The 26,655-nt window shown below is 40.4% G+C and overlaps 1 protein-coding gene across 1 annotated transcript in view; it reads right to left on the bottom strand.

Moving 5' to 3' along the window:
- The window catches only part of rorc (RAR-related orphan receptor C), a 76,693-nt gene that overhangs the window by 25,190 nt on the left and 24,848 nt on the right, over positions 1-26,655 (bottom strand). The gene's annotated exons all lie outside the window — the stretch shown is intronic.

The raw sequence follows: 26,655 nt of genomic DNA, 5'->3' as shown, positions 1-26,655 counted from the left end.
ACCCTGGGGTGAAGGTGGGAAGGAAGTGTCTCGGTGCTCAGTACTCACAGAACTGACGTGCTCTCATGTGTGGCGCTTTCTCTGCATGCTCAATTAATGCTTGATGAATACTTCTGTGTGCACACAATTCACAGCACCATGCACTCATTTTTAACGACACGCTCGCTGATAGGACACTGCTGTTGTAGTGTCATGGTGTTTAAACCTGAGCTTTTATTAATTTTATATATGTTCATATATCCGAGTCTACTTCAGACTATAGGATGCATTTTGCATAGATTAGATATGATCAAGAAATATAACAAGCACTTAAACAGCAAAAGGTATCACAAATTTTAGATTTGTAAAATTACATCATTTCATTCCAGAGATGAACATATGGTTAAATAGATAGGAACTCACACTGATATTTGAACTAAGTTGACATCACCATAAGTGATAATACAAGTGATAATGTATTTTCTTTATTGATGTGGTTTTTATGCAGAAGTGGAAAATCAACCACTAATTGCTATGGGATTCTTGTGAGTGAATATCTGGTAAATTCTCTCTCTCTCTCTCTCTCTCTCTCTCTCTCTCTCTCTCTCTCTCTCTCTTTCCCCCCAAAACCCCCGTCAGCATTTTGTATTTTAAATGCTTTAAAACCTCAAAGTTCCACTAACGGAAATCCTTGAGATGAACACAAGACACAGACACAGACACACACACACACAGAGAGAGAAAGGAAAAAATGAAGATCAAGGTTTAATGTCTCAAAAGAGCCACAAGTTGAGTTAAGAAGTAACTTATCTCACAGTTTATCCCAGTTGTGCACAATTCATATGTAATAAAGTCTTACTGATTTTGAATTATCAGTGGTTTATGATCTTGATGGATTCCATTGGTTTAATGTCCAAATGTACTTTAACTTCCAGAGTAAAGGCAGAGTAAAATTCTGATAATTCAAAAAATACTCATATTGAACAAAGCCTTTCTTTGTCTCAGGTGAAAAGGAAAAAAAAAGAGAAAAAGACAGAAAGAGACCAAACAGGTCAAGGGCTACTGTCTCAGGGAAGCACAGAGTGATTTCAGATACACTGACGTTGGAAGCTGCTGATAAATATCATCCATATCAGTAAGTACAGAAACTAGTGAAATGATAAATTTCATAAAGAAACCAATTAATGAACCAACATTCATGCCAACATTCTTAATAATAAAGTCTTCCAACAATTAAAAACATATCCATTTAAGATATAAATGTTTGCAATGACTGAATTTAAAATTAAAACATTTTGTCTTTTTAACGAGTCTTAATTTCAACTTCTTATGAATTGTTGCATTTTATTTTGAAGTACATTCTTAGGGAAAAAATATTAATTGAATAGTTAATGGTTTTTAATGTCTTATACTTAGAGCTCCATCCTATAGGGTGCTATAAAGAAACTGTAAGGGTTCTCACAATGGGATAAACCAAAAAAAGGTTTACATTTAACTTTTTATTTAAAAAAGTATATTTCAATTAAAATTACCCAATACACACACACACACACACACACACACACACACACACACACACACACAAGAGGGTAAGTCAAAAAGTTCTAAGACAGATATTATAATTTCAAAAGGTGTGAAAGACATCCCGCAGAATTCTACAAAGAAGGAATTCTCCGATGGGAACACAGCTTGCAGAAATGTTTAGACTTAAATGGAGGATATGTAGAGAAATAGCTTTGTTATTTTCATAAATAAAGATTTTTTCAATTTGTCTTAGAACTTTTTGACTTACCCTCATACATAAATTTTATATATATATATATATATATATATATATATATATATATATATATATATATATATATATATAATTTTATATAATGGACAAAAACTGTTTGGGTTGAAACCACACTGTAATAGTGTCACGGTAAGCCCTTATTTTGTTTCAAGTGAAAGATGAAAAAAATAACAGCGAGAAAGATTCTGTTTGTAAAGTTTCATAAATGATGCACAAGAGTACGCGCCATCAAAGCATAAAGAACGAAAACAATAGCAGAAAAGTCCGTAGCATTCAGATCATTTGTATATTACACAAAGACGGAAACGTTTTTCAGTGTTTTGGGAATCAGAGGCTGTAGGTCTTACTTTCATTTTAGAGATTTTGTAAATATAAACCAATTTATTTTATTGCATTATTGTGAGCAAAATGAATAAAATTTTATCCGTTTGAAATATGTAAATATTACTTTTGAGATTTTTTCCAGAAAACTCACCACATGAGGGAGGGATTACGAAAGAAATTTGGGGATAGAAAATAACATAAAGCAAAACTGAGCATGCACACCTGTGTACACATTTATGCTATATACACAAACACATTTGCCACTGAATGGGTGACCACAGTAACAAAGCAGTTTTGCAGCTGGTGAAGTTTTCTCTAGCAGCATGTTCATGGTGTGTCTCCATGTGTGGAATGAGAATCTAGTGCAGTGCAATCGTGTCATCCTGCAGATTCGAATTACCTTCGGATAAATGTCTAGTACTGACAGTGGCTAAAATAATTCTTTCTATGCCTCTCTACTCTGCCCACCTCATCCCTGAGTACACGCCAGTGTCTCTCACACCATGAGCAATCACTGAGCCAGTCTTCCTGTGCTAACCCCTTTACGGTTTCTACTGCAATATGTTAGAATACGTGTTTCTCTTTCTAACACACGTACACACACTTAATAAGGAATGGCAGAGTCTATAGTTTGTGCATGTGTTTGCATTATGTAGTGTTTTAGTGTGTGCGCGTGTTTGCGAGATTATTACCTCCGCCAAGGAGGTCATGTTTTCAGTAGCGTTGGTTTGTTTGTTGGTTTGTCTGTTAGCAACATTACGGAAAAAGTTATGAACGGATTGCTCTGAAATTTTTTCCAGAGGTGTGACTGGGCACAAGTAACAATCCATTAAATTTTGGCGGTGATCCGGATCACCTTCTGGATCCCGGATTTTTTTAAAGGATTCTTGGCGGAGGTCTGCGCTCTCCGAGTGCTTTTCTAGTTATATATTATTTTTAAAAAATGCATCCTTAACAGAATTTATAAAGGTATATCTGTATGAATCATTTCATATTACGTTTTGATTCTCATCGCACACTCATAGATGCAAAACAAATGATAAGGGTTAATTGTGTGGTTTTAGGCCTACTACACAAGTGGTAGATCAATAAATAATTTCATATATTTTCACTTCGCTAGCAGTGATACCCATCAAAGGAAATCAGTGAACTTATGGACTCGATGTCCATTTCTGTGCATTGAAATGCACAAAAATTGTGGTTGTGAATTTGACTTATTTCTTTATGTATTTCAGAACTACATGCATAAAAATAAAGCAAACACTTAGTAGAGAGGAATGCTATCCGATAACTCATTATGTGGTCATTACGTGACAAAACAGCTTCATAAAAGTGTCACAGCTTTCCAGCTGACATGAATTTCACCAGCATCATTTTTGCAAAATGGTGTATATATATATATATGCCTGTGTGAGGAGTGTGGGCACTAAGGGAAAATGTCATCTTTAAACCATGTTTACAACCGCAGCCAGCACAAAGGTCATCAGGTGTCCCGAAACACCCAGAATGGCATATACACATATTCATATGGAAGCTGTACAAAACAAACTGCTTTCCGTATTAAGACTAAAAACGCTTTTGAGCAGAGATTCACATTACGAAATAAAGATCGACTTCTTCATGAGCTCGCTCATACATTAGGGGTGACAGTGACACACTGCAGTTTGTGAGATAGTTCTATGAACTTCATGTTGCTAGAAAACAGGGTGAGTTTGGGACGCGAACCTAGACCAAGCAAAACAAAAAGACACCCGGTGAGTGATTAACAAAAGTAATGTAGAACTTAAATTAACTATAAAATGCATAATGTTTAAAAGTTGCGTCTGCTGCTATTGAATAATATTCTGAGCACGTTGGAAAACTGAATCCTAGTAATTGAATAATTGAAGATTGTATACAACATGTCTTGAATGTCTTGAATGTTAAACACCTATGAATCCAGTCTCAACAAACCAGTGCAGTCAAAAATACACATTTTTAAAGACTTTGATCATTTTACTCGCAAAAACTTCAAACCTTTTCACCTGCTTGTTATATGAAAGACTGTATTCCTTGTGTACACTGTGATTACTCAGGATTGGCTGTATTTACCACCGTAAAGGTACTTTCCACCACTGTCACCACTGAGATTTGCATTTATTTCAAAGAGAGAATATACACTGACTCCTGGGTTTCTAAAGTAAGGACGAGGGCAGTCATGCACTCTATTGTGGCATGCTTAATGTTCAGGTATGTGTCAGAGGAGATATGAAAACCCCCTGTCATTCAGTTCACTAAGCGTAGCTTCGATCCCACACCCACAGAAATACTCAAAACGCTAAAGCGTTAGCACTTTATGAGTCCAAATGTTCTCCACAATAAACAAGCTAAGGAAAACCATAACCTTTCATGGAGATACATTAGGGTGCTTTTTTTTTTTAAGATTAAAGTGTTCACTGTGACCAATTTGCAAAAGGGTGTATATGTTGCTTTTATCCCCCCCTACACACACTCATTCTGCATGAATACATTAAGATTAATAAAAAAATAAAAAAAAGACTTCAGGGGATATTTCATTTTCCTGGTCATATTAGCAGAGCGATACGTTCAGCGTACCGTTCAATTAAACAGCTGATCAGAAGTACACATGGTGTTCCAAATCTCAACCTTAATTAAAGCAAAAGTAGTTTCTTTGATAAACTTTGCACTGAATGTTGCCACACATCCCACACAGAGACGCTCACTGACACAAAAATCACTAAGGTGAGCTGACTCGTAATTTTCAGGCTTTACGATCAGATATAATATGGCGACATTACTTGCATTAGTTGCAGAGAGTCAGCGATTTAACCGTGGCACAGGATCAGACTTTGCTAATGTTTGAGTAAATTCATTTTTTAACAACTATTCATAACCCAAACTAAAACACACAAAACACAGCACTGTTTACAACCAAAATATGCAAGTTTTCTCGCTATCTCACAAAGGCAAACTGCCAGATAGTGGCAACAGTGCAGGATACAGAAATTGTGTTGTGATGTAAACAAGCCTCTCTCACACACCTACACAGATATACACTATCAGACATGCACCCAAAAATGTACAAAACACACCAGAGTTCCTACCTCGCATCATCTTCACAGTATGTGTGAACTTCTCTGTTGAAGTATGTGTTTTTTTCCTTTGTAAATAATCACTCCCTCTTTCTTTCACAATCTGACGCTTTGATGATACTGTTAATGTGGCAGATCAGACAGAGATTAGATGGTTTATTCTTGACGTGTGAATGTGTGTGTGTCTATGAGGGCACGTGTGTGCATTTGAGAGTGACAGCGGGCTGTCCCTTTCATGCAAACTAACTGTACAGACTCTCACTCACTCTCTTCCTCTCTTCTTGCTTTACTTTTCCTAGAATTTCCGTTCTTATCCTCATATAAAATGTATAATGCATAATCTATGATTTGAAGTCATTATGGAATAGTTGATTATAAATGTAGCTGCCAGATCAGAAACACTGAAGTCAGAATCTCTCATTTTGCATGGCCTAATCCTTTCATTATTTCTCTCTCCTCTACCACGTACAACCTTTAGTGCAAAGTACTGATGATCATTATCAAATAACGCCAAACACATTCTATCACAGAATCACGAAAATAACCACAAACCACTAAAACAGACTGAAATGGAAGATATTAGCTTCTATACACTCAGCGTAAACAGCCATTACAGGCTCAGCGTTAAAAATGAACGTTGGTCTTGAAAGTTCTCTATCAAAAGAAAAAGATAAATGAGAGAGACAATGAAGTGTGTGTGTGTGTGTGTGTGTGTGTGTGTGTGTGTGTGTGTGTGTGTGTTCAGAGAGAACAGTGCACAATGTGCAGGTGTAATAAAGAGCTGCACAAGTTGTGAAAGCCTCACAAAAATACTCTCAGATGTTATCAGGATTCAGGTGGTGCACACACCCATCGCTCTCAGATGCAGAAATATTGTGTGTTTCTGTTTGTGTGTTATGGTGCTTATTGGTTTATATACACTTAAACACACAGCGCTTGTGGCTGCAGTAAAAGTATTTATGGAGGTACAGTGCAGTGTGTGTTTGACAGGTGTAGATGTGAAGTGCACGGCTATGCTGCTGCATTCCCACCTCCATAACCACCTTTAAAGGCTTTCGTCTTCACTCATATTCCATATAAGAACATCTGTGTCTCTAACACACACACATACACACCAAAAAAAAAAAAAACATATGCAAAGACCATACTGTATTTAATTTCTGAGGCCGAGTAGAAGATTTTGTCCCCTTTCCAAAGTAAATACAGTATGAAATATCACGATCATGCTTTCTACAGTCTATTAAAAAAGATGCCAAGTAAACCCACAAACATTATCATGGAAAAGTACAAAAGCTGCCCTGTGATGACCTGGCGACTTGTCCAGGGTGTACCCTGCCTTTCGCCCGTAGTCAGCTGGGATAGGCTCCAGCTTGCCTGCGACCCTGTAGAACAGGATAAAGCGGCTACAGATAATGAGATGAGATGAGATGAGTACAAAAGCTTGTCCTGTACTTTTCAAATGGGCAACCTGTACGATTTTATTAGGTCTTTTTTTTTTGGCAAAGAATTCAGATCACAAATCTTGCAATCTTCTTGTTTTGCTGCCAGTAGCAACTCATGAGCCAGTTGTGGGTTGTGAACTACATTTCCTACATTTAGTCATCATTTGTTTACTGTGAATTTGATATTCACTACATCATATTAAACATTTCTTTCCGACAAATCTGTCTCTTCTCACCACAACCAGATGTTTGGCTCATTTTAAAATTCACTCACGACCCCTCTGTCCAACACTTGTCCTCTGTTTCTTCTGGAGACTTGCAGCCCTTCAGGTATGTGTGTGAGGTCATGTGGTACAATGTGTATGATGCAATCTTAGTTTGACTGCAAATGCTGTAGAATCAACACTGTTCTTGAACCTATTTGAGTAATTTGCCTACAGGTCAACGGAGGATGCCATTTCACTGGCCCTTCATACTGCCCTGCAACACCTGGCGCGGCAGGACAGTTATGTCCGAATGCTGTTCATTGACTACAGCTCTGCCTTTAACACCATCCCTCCCATTAAACTGGCCATCAAACTAAATAACCTTGGACTGAACACACACCTATGCAATTGGATTCTGGACTTTCTCACCAACAGACCACAGATCGTGCACATGGGTAAACACACCTCCACCTCCATCACTCAGAATACTGGAGTCCCACAGGGCTGTGTTCTCAGCCCCCTCCTTTACTCCCTCTTCACACACGACTGCAAATCTATACATGATTCCAACATCATCATCAAGTTTGCAGATGACACAACCGTGATAGGTCTGATCTCAGATAACAACGAGTGAGCCTTAAGGGAAGAGGTTGAGAAACTGGAATGCTGGAGTCGAGACAACAACCTCGTCCTGAACTCCAAAAAAACTCCCAAAAGAACTCATTGTGGACTTCAGGAGATGGAAGCATGGAGGCCACCATTCCATCAGCATCAGTGACAAGAGTGTGGAGATAGTCCAGAACTTCTGATTTCTTGGCATACACATCAGCCAGTACCTGTCATGTACCACAAACACTTCGGCACCAGCTAAAATACGTCTTCAGAGGCTTCACTTCCTGAGGACCTTGAGGAAAGCACAACTGCCTCAACAGCTGCTGATGGACTTCTACAGGTGCACCATAGGGTCAGTGATCACGTGCTGCATTGCTGTGTGGTACTCGGGCTGCACCTTGGAGGACAAGAAGATCCTGCAGTGCATCATAAAAACAGCTCAGTGGATCACAGGCACTTCATTTCCAGAAATCCATCACACCCGGTGCACCCGCAGAGCCAAAAATATTGTCAAGGACCCAACCCATCCTGGAAATGGACTCTTTACCCCTCTGCCATCCGGAAAGCGCTACAGAACCCTGTACGCCCACACAACCCGGCTGAGGAACAGTTTTTACCCCATAGCCATCACACTACTGAACTCACAGCATTCACTGCCCCCTCCAACTAATCCACAGATCTGAACATCACACCTCCACTCATTCACTGCTGCTATACTATTGTGCAGTACAGACCATGGCACTTGACCGATTCTGTATATTCATGTATATTACTTTTTTTTTACATACTTTTATAAATACTTTTATATTTTAGTAAATTGAACTGAGTATCTGCTGGCTTGTTCCAAATGACATCTCACTGTACCTGTACAGTGACAATAAAGGCATCTTGTATCTTGTATTATCTTGTATCATCTTGTATTTGCATTGAGAAATTAATTGAGATCACAATATTTAAGGCAATTTCAATGTACAGACATACAGAGCTAGCTGAGGCATGCTGATGTTTTGTACTCATGCTAAGAGTATAGCACAGTGGCATAAGTGGTTAGCACGGTCGTCTCACAGCAAAAAGGTTCTGGGTTCAAGCCCAGCAGCCGGCAGGGGCCTTTCTGTGTGGAGTTTGCATGTTCTCCCCATGTCTGTGTAGGTTTCCTCTGGGTGCTCCGGTTTCCCCCACAGTCCAAAGACATGCGATTAGGCTAATATGGGATGGCCTTGGGCTGAGGTGCCCCTGAGCGAGGCACCTAATTCCCAACTGCTCCCCGGGTGCTGTTAGCATGGCTGCCCACTGCTCTGGGTGTGCATGTGTGTGTTCACTGCTTCAGATGGGTTTAAATGCAGAGAGGAATTTCACAAGCGTGTGATGAATAAAGTTCTTCTTAAGATGCCTCCTTGCAATCAGGAAGCTCAATTCCAAAGACATTATCTGGTGAAAGGTTTGTGGACACCTGCCCAAACACAAACGTGCTTGTTGAACGTCCCATTCCAGGTTTATTCCCCTTTTGCTGTTATAATAGCCTCCACTCTTCTGGGAAGGCTTTCCACTAGATTTTAGAGTGTGGCTGTGGGGATTTGTGCGCCTTCAGCCACAAGAGGATTAGTTAAGTCAGGCATCGATGTCTGGTGAGGAGGTCTGGGGTGCAGTCAGCAGTTCAGTTCATCCCAAAGGTGTTCAGTGGAGTTGAGGTCAGGGTTCTGTGCAGGTCACTTGAGTTCTTCCATATCAAACTTGGCAAACCATGTCCTCATGGGACTCACTTTGTACACAGGGCACTGCCATGCTGGAATAGGTTTGGGCCTCTGAGTTACAGGGAAGGGAAATTGTAATGTTACAACATTGAATGACATTCTATGAACTTGTGTGTTTCCAACTTTGTGGCAATAGTTTGGGGAAGAACCACATATCGGTGTGAAGGTGAGATATCCACATACTTTTGGCCATATAGTATTGTTTCAACAAAGGGTCAAAGTCATTGCAATTAGCCTCTTATGCAGCAAAAAGGCTTTAAAGGAACAGTCCACCGTACTTCCATAATGAAATATGCTCTTATCTGAATTGAGACGAGCTGCTCCGTACCTGTCCGAGCTTTGCGCGACCTCCCAGTCAGTCAGACGCAGTCAGATGCGCTGTCACTCCTGTTAGCAATGTAGCTAGGCTCAGTATGGCCAATGGTATTTTTTGGGGCTGTAGTTAGATGCGACCAAACTCTTCCGCGTTTTTCCTGTTTACATAGGTTTATATGACCAGTGACATGAAACAAGTTCAGTTACACAAATTGAAACGTAGCGATTTTCTATGCTATGGAAAATTCGCATTATAATGACAGGCGTACTAACACCTTCTGCGCGCTTCGACAGCGCATTGATACGGAGCTCAGATATGAATGCGCTGCCGAAGCGCGCAGAAGGTGTTAGTACGCCTGTCATTATAGTGCGGACTTTCCATAGCATAGAAAATCGCTACGTTTCAATTTGTGTAACTGAACTTGTTTCATGTCACTGGTCATATAAACCTATGTAAACAGGAAAAACGCGGAAGAGTTTGGTCGCATCTAACTACAGCCCCCAAAAATACCATTGGCCATACTGAGCCTAGCTACATTGCTAACAGGAGTGACAGCGCGTCTGACTGTGTCTGACTGACTGGGAGGTCGCGCAAAGCTCGGACAGGTATGGAGCAGCTCGTCTCAATTCAGATAAGAGCATATTTCATTATGGAAGTACGGTGGACTGTTCCTTTAAGTTTTTTAAATTGTATATTGTATATCGTGTGTTGGATAGAAAACTTATGGGGTATTAGAGGTATTTTATATACATACAGTAGGTGCATAAACATGTACACATACTAAGCAATTGGACGAAGTTGAACAAAATATCATGATTTGTTAGTGGTGAGCAAGCAGCAATTATTTATCAGTCCCGAAGGTAGATACTAACAAATCACGATATTTTGTGAAAACTGAGTTCAAGAATTGATTGATCATTCAAAATTTTTTTTGAAATACTGATTATAAAGATCATGCAATGAGTGGTGGCACGGTTGTACAGTGGTTAACGCTGTCACTTCACAGCAAGACGTTTCTGGGTTTGAACCTAACGGCTGATGAGGGCCTTTCTGTGTGGAGTTTGCATGTTCTCCCGATGTCTGCATGGGTTTCCTCCAGGTGCTCTGGTTTCCCCCACAGTCCAAAGACATGCAGATTAGGTACAATGGGGGCCATTGTAATTGGCACAAGCTTTTGTGGTTTCCCAGCCATAATGTATGTATATATGGTGTCTTGCAAAAGTATTCATCCCCCTTGGTGTTTGTCCTGTTTTGTTGCATTGCAGACGGGAATTAAAATGGAATTTTGGAGGATTAGCACCTTTTGATTTATACAACATGCCTACCACTTTAAAGGTGAAAATTGTTGTTTTATTGTGACACAAACGATAATTAAGATGAAAAAACAGAAATCTGGAGGGTGCATAGGTATCCCCCCCCCCAAAAAAAGTCAATACTTTGTAGAGCCAATTTTTTCTACAATTACAGCTGCAAGTCTCTCAGGGTATGTCTCTATTAGCTTAGCACATCTCGCCACTGGGATTTTTGACCATTCCTCAAGGCAAAACTGCTCCAACTCCTTCAAGTTAGATGGGTTGCGTTGGTGTACAGCAATCTTCAAGTTATGCCACGATTCTCAATTGGATTGAGGTCTGGGCTTTGATTAGGCCATTCCAAGACATTTAAATGTTTCCCTTTAAACCACTCCAGTGTAGCTTTAGCAGTGTGTTTAGGGTCATTGTCCTGCTGGAACGTGAACCTTCGTCCCAGTCTCAAACCTCTGGCTGACTCAAACAGCATTGACCTGTATTTAGTGCCATCCATCTTTCCTTCAGTCCTGACCAGCTTTCCTGTCCCTGCAGATGAAAAATATCCCCACAGCATGATGCTGCCACCACCATGCTTCACTGTAGGAATGGTGTTCTAAGGGTGTTGGGTTTACGCCACACATGGCATTTCCCATGATGGCCAAAAAGATCAATTTTAGTCTCATCTGACCAGAGAATCTTCTTCCATGTGTTTGGGGAGTCTGCCACATGCTGTTGGACAAACTTCAAATGTGTTTTCTTAATTTTTTTTTCTTAAGCAATGGCTTTTTTTCTGGCCACTCTTCCATAAAGCCCCACTCTGTGGAGTGTACAGCTTAAAGTAGTCCTATGAACAGATACTCCTATCTCCGCTGTGGATCTTTGCAGCTCCTTCAGTGTTATCGTTGGTGTCTTTGTTGAATCTCTGATTAATGCCCTCCTTGCCCGGTCTGTGAGTTTTGGTGGGCGGCCTTCTCTTGTCAGCTTTATAGTGGTGCCATATTCTTTCCATTTTGCTGTAATGGATTTAATGATGCTCCCTGGGATATTCAAAGTTTGGGATTTTTTTTATAACCCAACCCTGATCTATACTTCTCCACAACTTTGTCTCTGACCTGTTTGGAGGCTCCTTGGTTTTCATGTTGCTTGCTTAGTAGTGTTGCAGAGTCAGGGTCCTTCCAGAACAGGTTGATTTATACACGCATCATGTGACAGATCATGTGACACTTTGATTGCACACAGGTGGATCTTAATCAACTCATTATGTGACTTATGAAGTGAATTGGTTGAACCAGCTCTTATTTAGGGGTTTCATCTGAAAGGGGGTGAATACCTATGCACACTCCAGATTTCTGTTTTTTCATCTTAATTATTGTCACAATAAAAAAAATTGCACCTTTAAAGTTGTAGACATGTTGTGTAAATCAAATGGTGCGAATCCTCCAAAAATGTATTTTAATTTCAGCTTGTAATGTGACAAAACAGGACAAACACCAAGGGGGAAGAATACTTTTGCAAGACACTCTATCTCACTAGGCAAAAGCTATTAAATTAAATTGAGTGAAATGATAACAAAGAAATCAGATGCAATCACTGTTTTATTTACATGTCATAGAACTCAAAATACAAAAGTGTGACGTAACTGCATGAGCAGGCCATTATTTGTAGGCAGTTATTTGCAGTTCTCTCAGGTAATCAAAACAGCATAAAAATAATTTGAATGATAATTCATATTAATTACTGTTTCACCTGTGGAGGTGTAAATGTACTCATAAGCACAGTAAGCTTACAAAAAAAATTGCTGGACCTGTGGTTTGAATGCATTTATCTTACTGACACATTTTTACTATGTACAAGAGAAAACATGGCAGAAATTTAAGGCATGTGTGTACCTTCACACGCACACACACACACACACACATATATATATATATATATATATATATATATATATATATATATATATATATATATATATATATATATATATATATATATATATATATATAAAATGTACCCCCTCAGAGCAGGTAAACAGACTTACCAAACAGATAAACAGACTTAGCAGTCACAGTGATGGCCACATCAGCGGAACAGGATATGACCTGTAAACCCGTCCCAAAAAACATGCTTATAAAACTGTTTGCTAAAAAAAAACAGAAAATCATTTTCAAGCATTTTCACTTTCAGTTCTTTCTGTAATTTAGCGAAACTCTGTTTCATCCAGTAATGTTCTGAATATGCAGTGAAAACGTGATTGTGTTCTTACCCTGGGAAAATTACAAGTTCAAAACAAAGCCAAACTCTCTCTCTCTCTCTCTCTCTCTCACACACACACACACACACTGACGTTTGACCACACTTGAGTAAGTTGAGATTTGATGCTGGGTCAGCCGTTTCCAACGTATATTTTTAGATCAAGGTTTGCGTATCTGAAGACACAGGGCAGGTAAGATAAGAATCACTGGGCAGTGAGGTGTATAACACACATTGACTCTTTCTCACCTTCACACTGTCTCACACTGTGTCTCAAAGTTGGCTTTGTGGCTTTGAGAAAAAAGAAAAGAAAAAGAAGAAAAGTGATTTTGCCTATGCAGCGGAATTCACTCAAATAGGTGAGTGGCAACATAGATGCACTCGGAAAGAAAAGCAGACAGCAGTTTGTTTCACAGTCACGTAATATTGTTAAAGCATTTATCGAGAAGTACTGCCAGTAGTAGCACTGTTTTTTGCCATTGCATAACATACTACATGTATATTAATGATATTCTTTAGTCAATTGGTAATTTGTTCAAGTTACAATTTATAAACTTATCAGTCTTGTATTCCAAAGTAATCACAGACATATAATGTATATCACCCTCTCAACATCTGTAATGGAAAATTTTATACTGATTCCAAGAGTAGGAGACATCAAAATAAAAATGTAGTGTATTTGTGTATGTTTCTGTGCATCCGGGTCACCTACAGAGCAAACATAAACCGACTGAGATAACTGGATTGCAGAGATGACAAGGCCCAGTGGAAAAGAATTCAAAAGCTGTTTGTTTTAGTTTGTATTCAGTTACATACAACCCCAATTCCATAAATTTGGGACATTGTATAAAATATAAATAAAAAAAAACAGAATGTAAAGCCCCAACTTTCCTAAAACGTGTTGCTCACGTCAAATTCAGAATGAGCATATATATTTTTCAAAAATCAATAAAATTTCTCAGTTGCAACATTTGATATGTTGTCTTTGTACTATTTTGAATGAAATATAGGGTTTCCCCTTATCCAACAGAGAATGTTGATGACAGGCTTTACAGCCGCCAAAAAAGTAATTTTGCAATTATGGATTAACCCCCAGGTTCCACCTGGTAAACTTTGGATTAACTACTTGGACAATATCGTTAATTTAGAATATCACACAGCTAGACTAAACAAGGCCATGCCTTCCACTTTACAGAAATGGCAATCATTCCTAGGTAGAATTCAAGATTTAAGTAAATCCCCTCTTCAGTGAGTGTACCTACAGTATGTCTACATAATTTTAATTTGTATTACTACCATTATTGTGTTTTGTTTTTGGCTGAGTGCTTTTTTCTTCTTATGTTTTTACTTATCTGTTTTTCTCTTTCCTTGTAATGCCCTTGTGAGCCATACCCTGGTATATGGACTGAAAGGACTATATGGACTGTATGCATCTATCCATGTGTACCAGAAGGTTTCTTTTTAATGAATGTACTGTGTAACCGTCTGCCCCCCCCCCCCCCCCCAAGAAAAAACAATAAAAAAGTTGATCACAAAAAAAGAAATATAGGGTTTCCATGATTTGCAAATTGTCATATTCTTTTTTTTCTATATGCTTTACATAGTGTCCCAAATTTATGGAATTGGGGTTGGACACATTATATACTTAGAGAGAGAGAGAGAGAGAGAGAGAGAGAGAGAGAGAGAAGATTCTACAAAACAGTTGTACTTCAGGTTAAGACTTCCTGAGACAAAGGAAAAACAGCTGCTGTGATCTTTCGGGAGCTCTGCACTTGTAATGTAAAATCAATATTTAACATCGTCACAGTTTTTAAACCAAACTACTGCTGCTAACACAGGGTGTGGTTTTTTTTTGTTGTTGTTGTTTGTTTTTTTAGGAATACAGTCCATTCCTGAAGTACATTGCCCAGCCAAAAAAAAAAAGTTGGACACACTAACAGTTAATTGCTCTGCCTTTAGCTTTGATCACAGCACACATTCACTATGGCATTGTTTCAACAATCTTATACAACATCACAATATTTATTTCCATCCAGAGTTGCATTAATTTTTCACTAAGATCTTGTATTGACGAAGGGAGAGTCGACGCCACTCAGTAAAGTCTTCTCCAGCATCGCCAAGACTTTCAGTGGGGTTAAGGTCGGGACTCTGTGGTGGCCAATTCATGTGTGAAAATGATTCCTCATTCTCCCTGAAGCACTCTTTCACTATTTGCCATCAGAGAAGAAAAATCCATTGATGTGATAACCTGGTCATTCAGTACATTCAGGTCGTCAGCTGACTACATTTTATTGCCCCATAACATTGCTAAGCCTCGACTTGACCAACGGAAGCAACCCCAGATCATAACACTGTCTCCAGAGGCTTGGACAGTGGCCACTATGCATGATGTATACATTGCTTCATGTGCTTCCCTTCTTACCCTGACACACCCATCACTGAGGAACAGGGTAAATCTGGACTCATCAGACCACATGACCTTTTCCCATTGCTCCAGAGTCCAATCTTTATGCTCCCTAGCAAACTGAAGCCTTTTCTCCTGATTAGCCTCACTAACAAGTGGTTTTCTTATGAACACACAGCTGTTTAGTCCTGTGAGTTCTCATCACATTGTAAGTGTGGAAACGCTCTTACTTTCACTATTAAACATAGCTGTGAGTTCTACTGTTGAATCTTTTTTTTACAATTCAACTTCACTAAGCGTTTACATTATCTCTGATCAATTTTTCCGACCACATTTCTTCCGTGAAGTTGATGGTTCATCACTATCCTTCCAGGTTTTAATAATGTGTAGGACAGTTTTTAACCCAGTTCCAGTCATTTCTGCAATCTCCTTAGTTGTTTTCTTTGTTTGATCTAGGCCAATAATTTGACCCTTCTGAAACACAGTGACATCTTTTCCATGACCACAGGATACATCTTCTGACCTGGTTGTTTAAGAAATGGGAAGCTACTCACTGTATCAGTTAGAGTTAAAAGAATTGTTGCCAGCTATAACATATTAATCACTGCAGTAATTATCCAATCAAAGGCTCTCAAGTTTTGCTTATCTAAATCCAAATGGTGACTTTTTTTGGGGGGGGGCAGGCAGTGTACTTTAAGAACATTTTAATTTCTAATACAGCTAACATACATCAAAAGTGCTGCTTAAAAAAAAGAAAAAGAAAAAAAAAGAGTTAAATCTAGTGCCCTAACCTATGTTCACATTACCAAGCTGAAGCGACTCATATCTGATTTTTTTTCAGGGCTGTGTGGACAGAGCAATCTGATCTTTTCAAGTCAAATTTGAGTTACTTTCATATGTGGTCCTAAATCAGATACATATCTGAATCGTGGCCCTGCGACATGAATGAGAACAGTCAGATCAGAATTCATGTAGATTTTTGAACAGATTTTTTTATTTCTGAGCGTTGTCTTCATCAACGAGTACTGGCAGCATGGCAAAACAACAATGGAGGAGGGCTACAATAACTGCAAGAACAGCAAAAGGTAGCTGTTTGGCTTTTTTTTTTTGCCTTCTACACCTGATCATGTACAGCTGGCAAATTGTTTGCTGCCCTCCAGAGCAAAATACAATTCATGCATTAGTGACCAAGCATGTCCATTTAGTCATTTTAATACCATGAGTCATCTCAAATATGTCAGCCCTGTGATGACCTGGCGACTTGTCCAGGGTGTACCCCGCCTTTCACCCGTAGTCAGCTGGGATAGGCTCCAGCTTGCCTGCGACCCTGTAGAACAGGATAAAGCGGCTAGAGATAATGAGATGAGATGAGTCATCTCAAATATGGGTTTTTTTGTTTGTTTTGTTTTGCTGGTGACACAGATGACTCATACAAAAACATATCAATGTGCACATGTCTGCCATTTTGGACGACAGATGCAGTCGCTCGTATTTACGAAATGTAAACTGTCAAGATCAGTAAATCTGATCTAAGAAAAAAAAATCAGAATCGAACAAGGCTGGAAATGTGAACATAGCCTTAAAGGGCTCTTTGCTGTGTTCCTCTAAAATTCTTAAAGATTCTATGTAGAACCATACAATAAAGGTGTTCCCTTTCAGAACAGGATTTAAGTAGAACTGCTTCATAAAGGTAAACAAAAAAACACAACTAAAGAGAGCTCAATTTCTGTGACTACACAGTTCATCAGGGGTGGCACAGTGGTGTAGTGGTTAGCGCTGTCACCTCACAGCAAGAAGGTCTGGGTTTGAGCCCCGTGGCCGACGAGGGCCTTTCTGTGCGGCGTTTGCATGTTCTCCCCGTGTGGGTTTCCTCCAGGTGCTCCAGTTTCCCTCAAAGACATGCAGGTTAGGTTAACTGGTGACTCTAAAATGAGTATGAATGGTTGTCTGTGTCTATGTGTCAGCCCTGTGATGACCTGGTGACTTGTCCAGGGTGTACCCTGCCTTTCGCCTGTAGTCAGCTGGGATAGGCTCCAGCTTGCCTGTGACCCTGTAGAACAGGATAAAGTGGCTAGAGATAATGAGATGAGACATGGTTCATCATGGCATTGAATCATTCTGATTAATCCACCTTTTAATCTTCTCCCCTTTAACAGTATTTACTTGGAAAGTCTGAAAATTAAAAACTGAAATTCCCAGAGATTGTACCAACTAATCTTAAACCAGATATGGTTCTTTGGTCACCAGGAACTAAGAAGATCGTGATCATTGAGCTGACAGTTCTATGGGAAGAAAGATGTGTTGAAGCAAATGAAAGGAAGAGGGCCAAGTACGAGGAACTGTTAGCTGAATGTAGAGACAGAGGATGGCAAACATGGAACTATCCAGTGGAGATTGGATGCAGAGGCTTCCCTGCACAGTCAGTGTGGCAGATGTTCTCTGCACTAGGAGTGACAGGGCGGGGTAGGCGGCTGGCAGTACAGAGAATGGCCCAAGCAGCAGAAAACTACTAGTGTCTCTCTTCATCCAAATGCTGGGTTTGGATGAAGAGAGACGCTAGTAGCTGGAGACCCACCACTGACGCGCAGTGATTGATCACCACTGTGGACCCCCCCATCCTGAGAGTGTACCAAGCTAGGGGTCAAAACAAACGATGAGGGATGGCCTCGGCTGAGGACATCGGTGGTGTAGCAGTTAGAACACCAGAACTGTATGTAAGTAACAGTTAATAAATGTTATCTATTATCTATTATCTATTATGTGACCTAAAATAATTGGTGACAGGAAGGTAGGTGCAGGTTTAAAACAACTTTATTAAAGCCTTCAAATAAATCCAAATCAACAGGCAGAAACGCGGTGTCAGGAAACAGGCAATGATCAGGTGATAAGTATACATCTTCAACTAGGCAAGGCAAGAATCAGGAAACCAGAATGACAACATAACAAGGCTTGGAAACAACAGGTAGAAACACACTGAGTGTATACTTCGCAATGGCTGTGAAACCTGAGTATCCTTTTATATTGCGAGTGTGGCTGTGAAGAGGTGAGGTGGCCAAGTGGTTAGAGTACTTGCCTGCCAAGCGAACGGTCCCCGGTTCAAGCCTCGCCTCCTGTCCACCCAGCAGTGAATGGGGACCTTGTAGGCTGTGTTGTGTTCTGGGAATTGTATCTGAACACGATTTTGACACTGAGGTGACAATTGGCTGCTATTCTCCCAATGGTTTTTAAACATATGATTGAATACAGTGACACTGTATTACTCACATGTCTGCGAGATGGCAGTTTGCTTTCAGTGTTACATAACAATCCTGTAACCCTGCTCAGGCATGGTGGCCAAGTGGGAAGGTGTTGGTCTTGTGAGCTGAAGATCATGGTTTCAATACCCATTCATGCCTTGTGGGGTGGCATGGTGGTGAAGTGGTAATCATGCATACACTTAAGTATGGTGTGTCAGCCATGATACACAGAGAGGGGAAAGTGCTGTTCATTCACTCAACTCCCCTCACATTTTTTGTCCTGGGAACCGAACCAGAAACCCTTTGGGCCCAACCTTCAGGCCATGACTGCTCCATGTTAAGTCCTAACCGCATGTTTTTGGACTGTGAAACCAGAGCACTCGGAGGAAACCCATGTAGACACAGGGAGAACATGCAAACTCCACACAGAAAGGCCCCCACTGGCCACTGGGCTCAAACCCAGAACCTTTTTGCTGTAAGGCAACAGCTGTTGAGTGAATGAACAGCACTTTCCCCTCCCTCTGTATCATGGCTGAAGTGCCCTTGAGCAAGGCATCTAACCCCCAACTGCTCCCTGGGTGCTGTAGCATATCTGCCCACTGCTCTGGATATGTGTGTGTGTGGCTTCTTGTCTTCGAAGACCCTAAAGCCACTATAGGTGTCCACAAAGAAAGTCTGTCATCTCTCTTATAAAAAAAAAAACATTGCGACATTTTTATCACTCTTCCATGGTAAATGTTTTTGTTTCACTTTATGTGCATTTTCAGACACTATAACTTGTCTGATAAACATGGAAAAAAACACAAGTGCAATTATATGGATTTATTAACTTGAAAAAAGGCGGAAGTTGCACTAATGCATTTGTATGTGTAATAAGGAAATAAGTGTCACAGAGAAATTGAAGTAAAATTGAAAACCTGAAATGAGCCAAACCACACCTGTTAATAGGCCATGAGTCCAAAAAGGTTTGTTAACTTTAATCCTTAATCCTGATTATCTCCAGTCTTACAACATACAGCAGGACTTTTACATTAGGAGATTTTACAGTTATGAAAGAGGAAGGAACAAGAACAAAATCTGAAGAGAGAAGCAAAACGACATGGAAAAAAAAGAATAGCACTCAGAAAGCATCAGCTAATGAGGTTATAGAATATATAGTCAGGAAAGGAGCAGAGCTTTCACTCTAGTGTACAATAAATAATATGAAGCCTTAAGCAATGTTGCACAGAACAATCCAGAAGGCTTCGTTCTCCATCCCAACTGCTTCCCATGAACCTGAGTTTGCACACACTTCTGGTGATTGGACTTTGGTTCTCTTAACTGCTTCAGCAGAAGGCTCAACCTTTAATTTGAGTTAGACTGACACCAGAATTTGCATGCTGAGAGTCATTTCCCCTCCTCATTTCCATATTTAATTGTGGTAATTGTGATGGTATTCTCACAACCCCAATTCCAAAAAAGTTGGAACACCGTGCAAACTGTCAATAAAAACAGAATGCGATAATTTGCAAATCATGGAAACTGCATATTTCATTGAAAATAGTACAAAGACAGCATATCAAATGTTGTACTGAGAAATGTTATTGTTTTTTGAAAAATATGTGCTCATTTTGAATTTGATGTCACCAACACGATTCAAAAAAGTTGGGATGGGGGCATGTTTACCATTGTGATGCATCACCTCTACTTTTAACAACACTCTGTAAACATTTGGGAACTGAGGAGACCAATTGCTATAGTTCTGAAAGAGAAATGTTGTCCCATTCTTGCCTGATATACAGTTTCAGTTGCTCAACAGTTCGAGGTCTCCTTTGTCGTATTTTGTGCTTCATAACGCACTAAACATTTTAAATGGAAGACAGGTATGGACTGCAGGCAGGCCAGTTTAGCACCCGGACTCTTTTACGATGGAGCCATGCAGAAAGCAGTTTGGCATTGTCTTGCTGAAATAAACAAGGCCTTCCCTGAAAAAGATTTTGTCTGGATGGCAGTATATTGCTCTGAAACGTGTATATATCATTCAGCATTAATGATGCCCTCCCAGATGTGCAAACTACCCATGTCACGTGCAGTAATGCACCCTCATACCATCACAGATGCTGGATTTTGAACTGTGTGCTGATAACAAGCCGGATGGTCCCTCTCCTCTTTATCCTGGAGGAGGCAGTATCCATCCATCCATCCATCCATTATCTATAGCTGTTTATCCTGTTCTACAGGGTCGCAGACAAGCTGGAGCCTATCCCAGCTGGCTATGGGCGAGAGGCGTGGTACACCCTGGTTTTAACTTGCATTTGTGGATGCAGCAATGAACTGTTTTCATAGATGATGGTTTTCTGAAGTGTTCCTGAGCCCATACAGTGATTTCCACTACAGACTCGTGTCTGCTTTAATGCAGTGCTGCCTGAGGGCCTGAAGATCACAGGCATCCAATGTCAGCATTCAGCCTTGTCTCTTGCATACAGAGATTTCTCCAGATTTTCTGAATCTTTTAATGATATTATGTACCATAGACGATGTGATCCTCAGATTCTTTGCAATTTTACACTGAGGAACGTTATTCTTAAATTGTTGCACTGTTTGCCTATGCAGTCTTTCACAGAGCGCTGAACCCCTCCCCATCTTTACTTCCGAGAGACTTCGCCTCTCTGGGATGCTCTTTTTATACCCAGTCATGTTACTGACCTGTTGCCAGTTAACCAAATTAGTTTTTTTTTTAGCATTACACAACTTTTTCAGTCTTTTGTTGCCCCCTGTCCCAACTTTTCTGAAATGTGTTGCTGACCTCAAATACAAAATGAGCATATATTTTTCAAAAAACAATAAAATTTCTCAGTTTCAACATTTGATATGTTGTCTTTGTACTATTTTCAGTGAAATATAGGGTTTCCATGATTTGCAAATCTTCACATTGTTTTTATTTACAGTTGACACACAGTGTCCCAACTTTTTTGGAATTGGAGTTGTACTTTTGCATCACACCCTTTTTTAGGTGAAATGCAGGATGATTATCGAGTGAATAATTCATTCAGACTGCTAAAATTACAGAGGCTCTGCTGCCATTTCCGAAATGTATTTTAGCTTTTAACACTTTGCGGTATATTTTCAACTCAAATGATTCATATTTCAGTTAGCTCATGAACTTGCATCAAAAGCTTTGTACTCAAACATATATTTTGCAACAGTACAAATATGATTATTAAAGTAATGTGAACTATTAACACATGGGTTAAATCAGACATGCATGCAGTTGTGGGATTAGCCACAAATTTAGTCAGTAGTTCATTTTTTTCTAATCACAGAGAAAAAAAATTAGGTATACGTGTGGGGGCCAGGGAAAACACTTCACATGGTGAACGTTTGACATTTTTTTGCTCTGTGATATTTTGAAAACTACAGGCTTTCTCACTTTTGCATATAACTTTACTTGTGGTTAAGATACATCATTTTTAAAGTCTTGTTACCTCCAAAAGTGAAAAGGGGGACTCCACTATGGTGCAGGTGCATAGAAGACATTTAAGCGACTGGCGTCTGATTACAAACTGAAATGATTAGGCGTATATCAGATTCACTACAATGTATAACTGTATAACAGCACAATCAAAGTGTGACATTTATTCACAGTGTGAGGAGATCTTATTTAGTTAGCATGGCTTTTGACAACTTTCAGTAGACTGATTGTTTTTGGTACTGTTCTTTGCCTACTTTCCTTGCAGAAAGCCCAGACAGGATAAAAGTAATACAATTCCACATAGTTTTATTTGAAGGTTTCATAAAGTTGGAGTTTGGATGTTCTCCCCATGTCCGTGTGGGTTTCCTCCGGGTTTCCCCACAGTCCAAAGACATGCAGGTTAGGTTAATTGGTGGCTCTAAATTGACCGTAGGTGTGAATGTGAGTGTGAATGGTTGTCTGTGTCTATGTGTCAGCCCTGTGATGACCTGGCGACTTGTCCAGGGTGTACCCCGCCTCTCGCCCGTAGTCAGCTGGGATAGGCTCCAGCTTGCCTGCGACCCTGTAGAACAGGATAAGCGGCTACAGATAATGGATAGATTGATGGATGGATGGGTTTCAAAAAGTTAAGGCCTCAAAATTTTTTTTTGTCTTTTCTGGCTGTTGACCAGAATTCAGCCACAGCAACATTCAGTGAGTGTGCAAAAATGTGGGACAAATATTTTAGGTTAGAAATTTGAGATTAAATATTTTTATGCTTTAAAATTACATCTTAGATTCAACTAATGAATATAGTAATAGAAATTCAGCATTGTGGGACAGCATGGTGGTGTAGTGGTTAGTACTGTCGCCTCACAGCAAGAAGGTCCCGGGTTTGAACCCAGCAGCTGGCGAGGGCCTTTCTGTGTGGAGTTTGCATGTTCTCCCCTTGTCTGTGTGGGTTTCCGCTGGGTGCTCCAGTTTTCCCCACAGTCCAAAGACATGCAGTTAGGTTAACATGGGTTAGCCTTGGGCTGAAGTGCCCTTGAGCAGGGTACCTAACCCCTGACTGCTCCCTGGGCACTGTAGTGTTGCTGCCCACTGCTCTGGGTGTGTGTACATGTGTTCACTGCTTCAGATGGGTTAAATGGAGAAGATGAATTTCACTGTGCTTGAAGTGTGCATGTAACAAATAAAGGTTTCTTTCTTAAATTTTTATAATAATTTGTGTTGAGTTTTCTTAGATTCTTAGAACTTACTGAGAAAAATAGTGTCTTTAGTGCCTTTGTATAACAGACACTATTCAGGCTGCTGAGGATAGGTGCACTGTTCTACATGAATTATCGAAATACATGATGTAAATACACACGTATCGACTGCAGCAGTGCTCATACAAGTACACAAGTGCAATTTCACAGTGACAGGTCATTCTCTCTCAGTCATTACTGTGTACAAGCAATTGCATTTGTGCAAACTGATGGGGGTTTTTTTTCCAATAAATTTTCTTTTTGTTTGTGACTGTGCATACATGCTAACTACACAGGAACTGTCCATTATTAAAGTGTAAGTTTTTATATAGAGTATACACTTTAAGTTAAGTGGCCTTGTCACCTGGCCTTGTGTAACTCTGACCTGCTGTTTCCATTCCTTTAAGCCTCGGCTCCTCACACACAGCATTTTCCATAACTTTTCTGTTAGTTCTCTGTGATAAAACATCCACACAATACAGGACCTTAATTATGTTACTTTGACAAGTGTAACACCTTTCAGGCTCAGACAACGAGGAGCTGGGAGACAGGCGTGACAGTTTCAGGTGTGTTTTATTTTTAGGCTTCACTTTTCAGTCAACTTGACTTCTCACATGTATGCACACACACACACACACACACACACACAGCCCAGGGTAGCTCTCTCTCTGATTACTGGGTATCTGAAAGTCACAAAAGGCACACCTTAGTAGACAGCCAGTCATCAACCACAGATGTAACTCATCACATGTTACCTGCTGGTTCATCTTACTCCTCGTCGTCCACAGCTGACACTCGACCACGCCCCTGCTGCCACATATCCCCACCACCCGACTCAGGCCAGGGAGCCGTCCGGCCTGCAGCTGACCTTCTCCCTCCCCAGGTGGGACAGGTAATCCGCCACCACCATCTGCACCCCCGGCCTGTGGACCACCTGAAATGTAAAGGGCTGAAAAGCTAGATACCAACGAGTGATCCAAGCATTGACATCCTTCATGCGGTGAAGCCACTGGAGCAGGGCATGGTCGGAACACAGAGTGAGAGGGCATCCTAGCAGGTAGTACTGGAGAGTGAGGACTGCCCATTTGATGGCCAGACATTCCTTCACGATGGTGCTGTACTTAGACTCTCGCACTGAAAGCTTGTGGCTGATGTAAAACACCAAGCACTCCTCCTCCATGCAACAGCAGGGCTCCACACAAAGCTGCTTTAACCTGAGCAGAAGCCCATTTGCACAGATCCGTCCACTGGTGCCCCCTTTTTAGTGAGGTCAACCAACAGGCTGGTGACATCTGAAAAGTTAGGCACAAACTGCCTATAATAACTAGCCAGCCCCAGGAACTGCCTCATCCCCTTTTTAGTCTTACATCTCAGTTTTCCAGTATACACAGCATAGCCAGTACACCTACTGGCATGTTTTAAGAGCGAGGAGACCAGAGAACAAGGAGAAAACCCCACATGAACATGGTGATTATATGTGAAACTCCACACAGTCAGGGTCAAACAAGGCACCCTGGAGTTGTGAGGTGGCAGTGCTACCCAGTGCACCACCCAATTAAGTCTATTTAAATTCCAAGGTGCAACACTATAGAATATGGAAAAGTTCAAGGGAGTGAATAGTTATGGCTTAAGGGATAAATCTATCATGAAAAATTCTGTATGTATAGTTAGAGCATGGAACACATCTTAATATTGTCATTAAAATGTTTAATAGGCTGTAAAAACTTTACATCCAACTCTCTCTCTCTCACACACACACACACACACAATCTGTAGAGTTACACGTTTGTCTTTTAGGTTAACAGCTTTGGAACAATATTAATAAGATAGAGCTATTTATGTAGTGATTTACTTGAATATAAAATACTAAACTTTAAATCTACTATGAGTAGGAAAGAGAAAAAGGAAATATTAAGTGCCAGAGAGGGTGTGTGCGTGTGTGTGTGTGTACGCGCGCGTATATAGGTTTTACCGTTAATACCGCAAATGGAAAAAATGGCATGGTGGCTCTTCGCTTCAGTGTACCCACAGAAGCCCTAATGGAGAGCCAACCTGACCAGAGCCCACCTTATACCCTCCCAAAACGCAAACACATGCAAAGAGATGGTGAGAGAGAAACTGCTCACTACATGTGTCCTACATAGAGAAAGAGATGAGGGGCCCAATGGAGAGCATGGGGACACTCAACCACACACTTACACTCACACACGCAAACTAAAGAGGGACTGAATTCTGAAAATTATTCAACAGTACAATACAGGCCTGATATGATGGGAAAATTCTGAATGGATCAGATTTTGCAGTTTTGGATTGTCTTTCTGGATAACACTCTTCTTCTCTGGGATTTTGTGGTTTATATACAGTGGGGCAAAAAAGTATTTAGTCAGTCACCAATTGTGCAAGTTCTCCCACTTAAAAAGATGAGAGAGGCCTGTAATTTTCATCATAGGTACACTTCAACTATGAGAGACAGAATGAGAAAAAAAATCCAGAAAATCACATTGTCTGATTTTTAAAGAATTTATTTGCAAATTATGGTGGAAAATAAGTATTTGGTCAATAACAAAATTTCATCTCAATACTTTGTTATATACCCTTTGTTGGCAATGACAGAGGTCAAACGTTTTCTGTAAGTCTTCACAAGGTTTTCACACACTGTTGCTGGTATTTTGGCCCATTCCTCCATGCAGATCTCCTCTAGAGCAGTGATGTTTTGGGGCTGTCGCTGGGCAACACGGACTTTCAACTCCCTCCAAAGATTTTCTATGAGGTTGAGATCTAGAGACTGGCTAGGCCACTCCAGGACCTTGAAAAGCTTCTTACGAAGCCACTCCTTTGTTGCCCGGGCGGTGTGTTTAGGATCATTGTCATGCTGAAAGACCCAACCACGTTTCATCTTCAATGCCCTTGCTGATGGAAGGAGGTTTTCACTCAAAATCTCACGATACATGGCCCCATTCATTCTTTCCTTTACACGGATCAGTCGTCCTGGTCCCTTTGCAGAAAAACAGCCCCAAAGCATGAGGTTTCCACCCCCATGCTTCACAGTAGGTATGGTGTTCTTTGGATGCAACTCTGCATTCTTTCTCCTCCAAACACGACAAGTTGAGTTTTTACCAAAAAGTTCTATTTTGGTTTCATCTGACCATATGACATTCTCCCAATCCTCTTCTGGATCATCCAAATGCTCTCTAGCAAACTTCAGACGGGCCTGGACATGTACTGGCTTAAGCAGGGGGACACGTCTGGCACTGCAGGATTTGAGTCCCTGGCGGC

This window comes from Neoarius graeffei, chromosome 5 (genome assembly GCF_027579695.1).
Source record: "Neoarius graeffei isolate fNeoGra1 chromosome 5, fNeoGra1.pri, whole genome shotgun sequence".
Lineage (NCBI taxonomy): Eukaryota > Metazoa > Chordata > Actinopteri > Siluriformes > Ariidae > Neoarius > Neoarius graeffei.
This window is presented reverse-complemented; position numbering and strand designations above follow the sequence as displayed.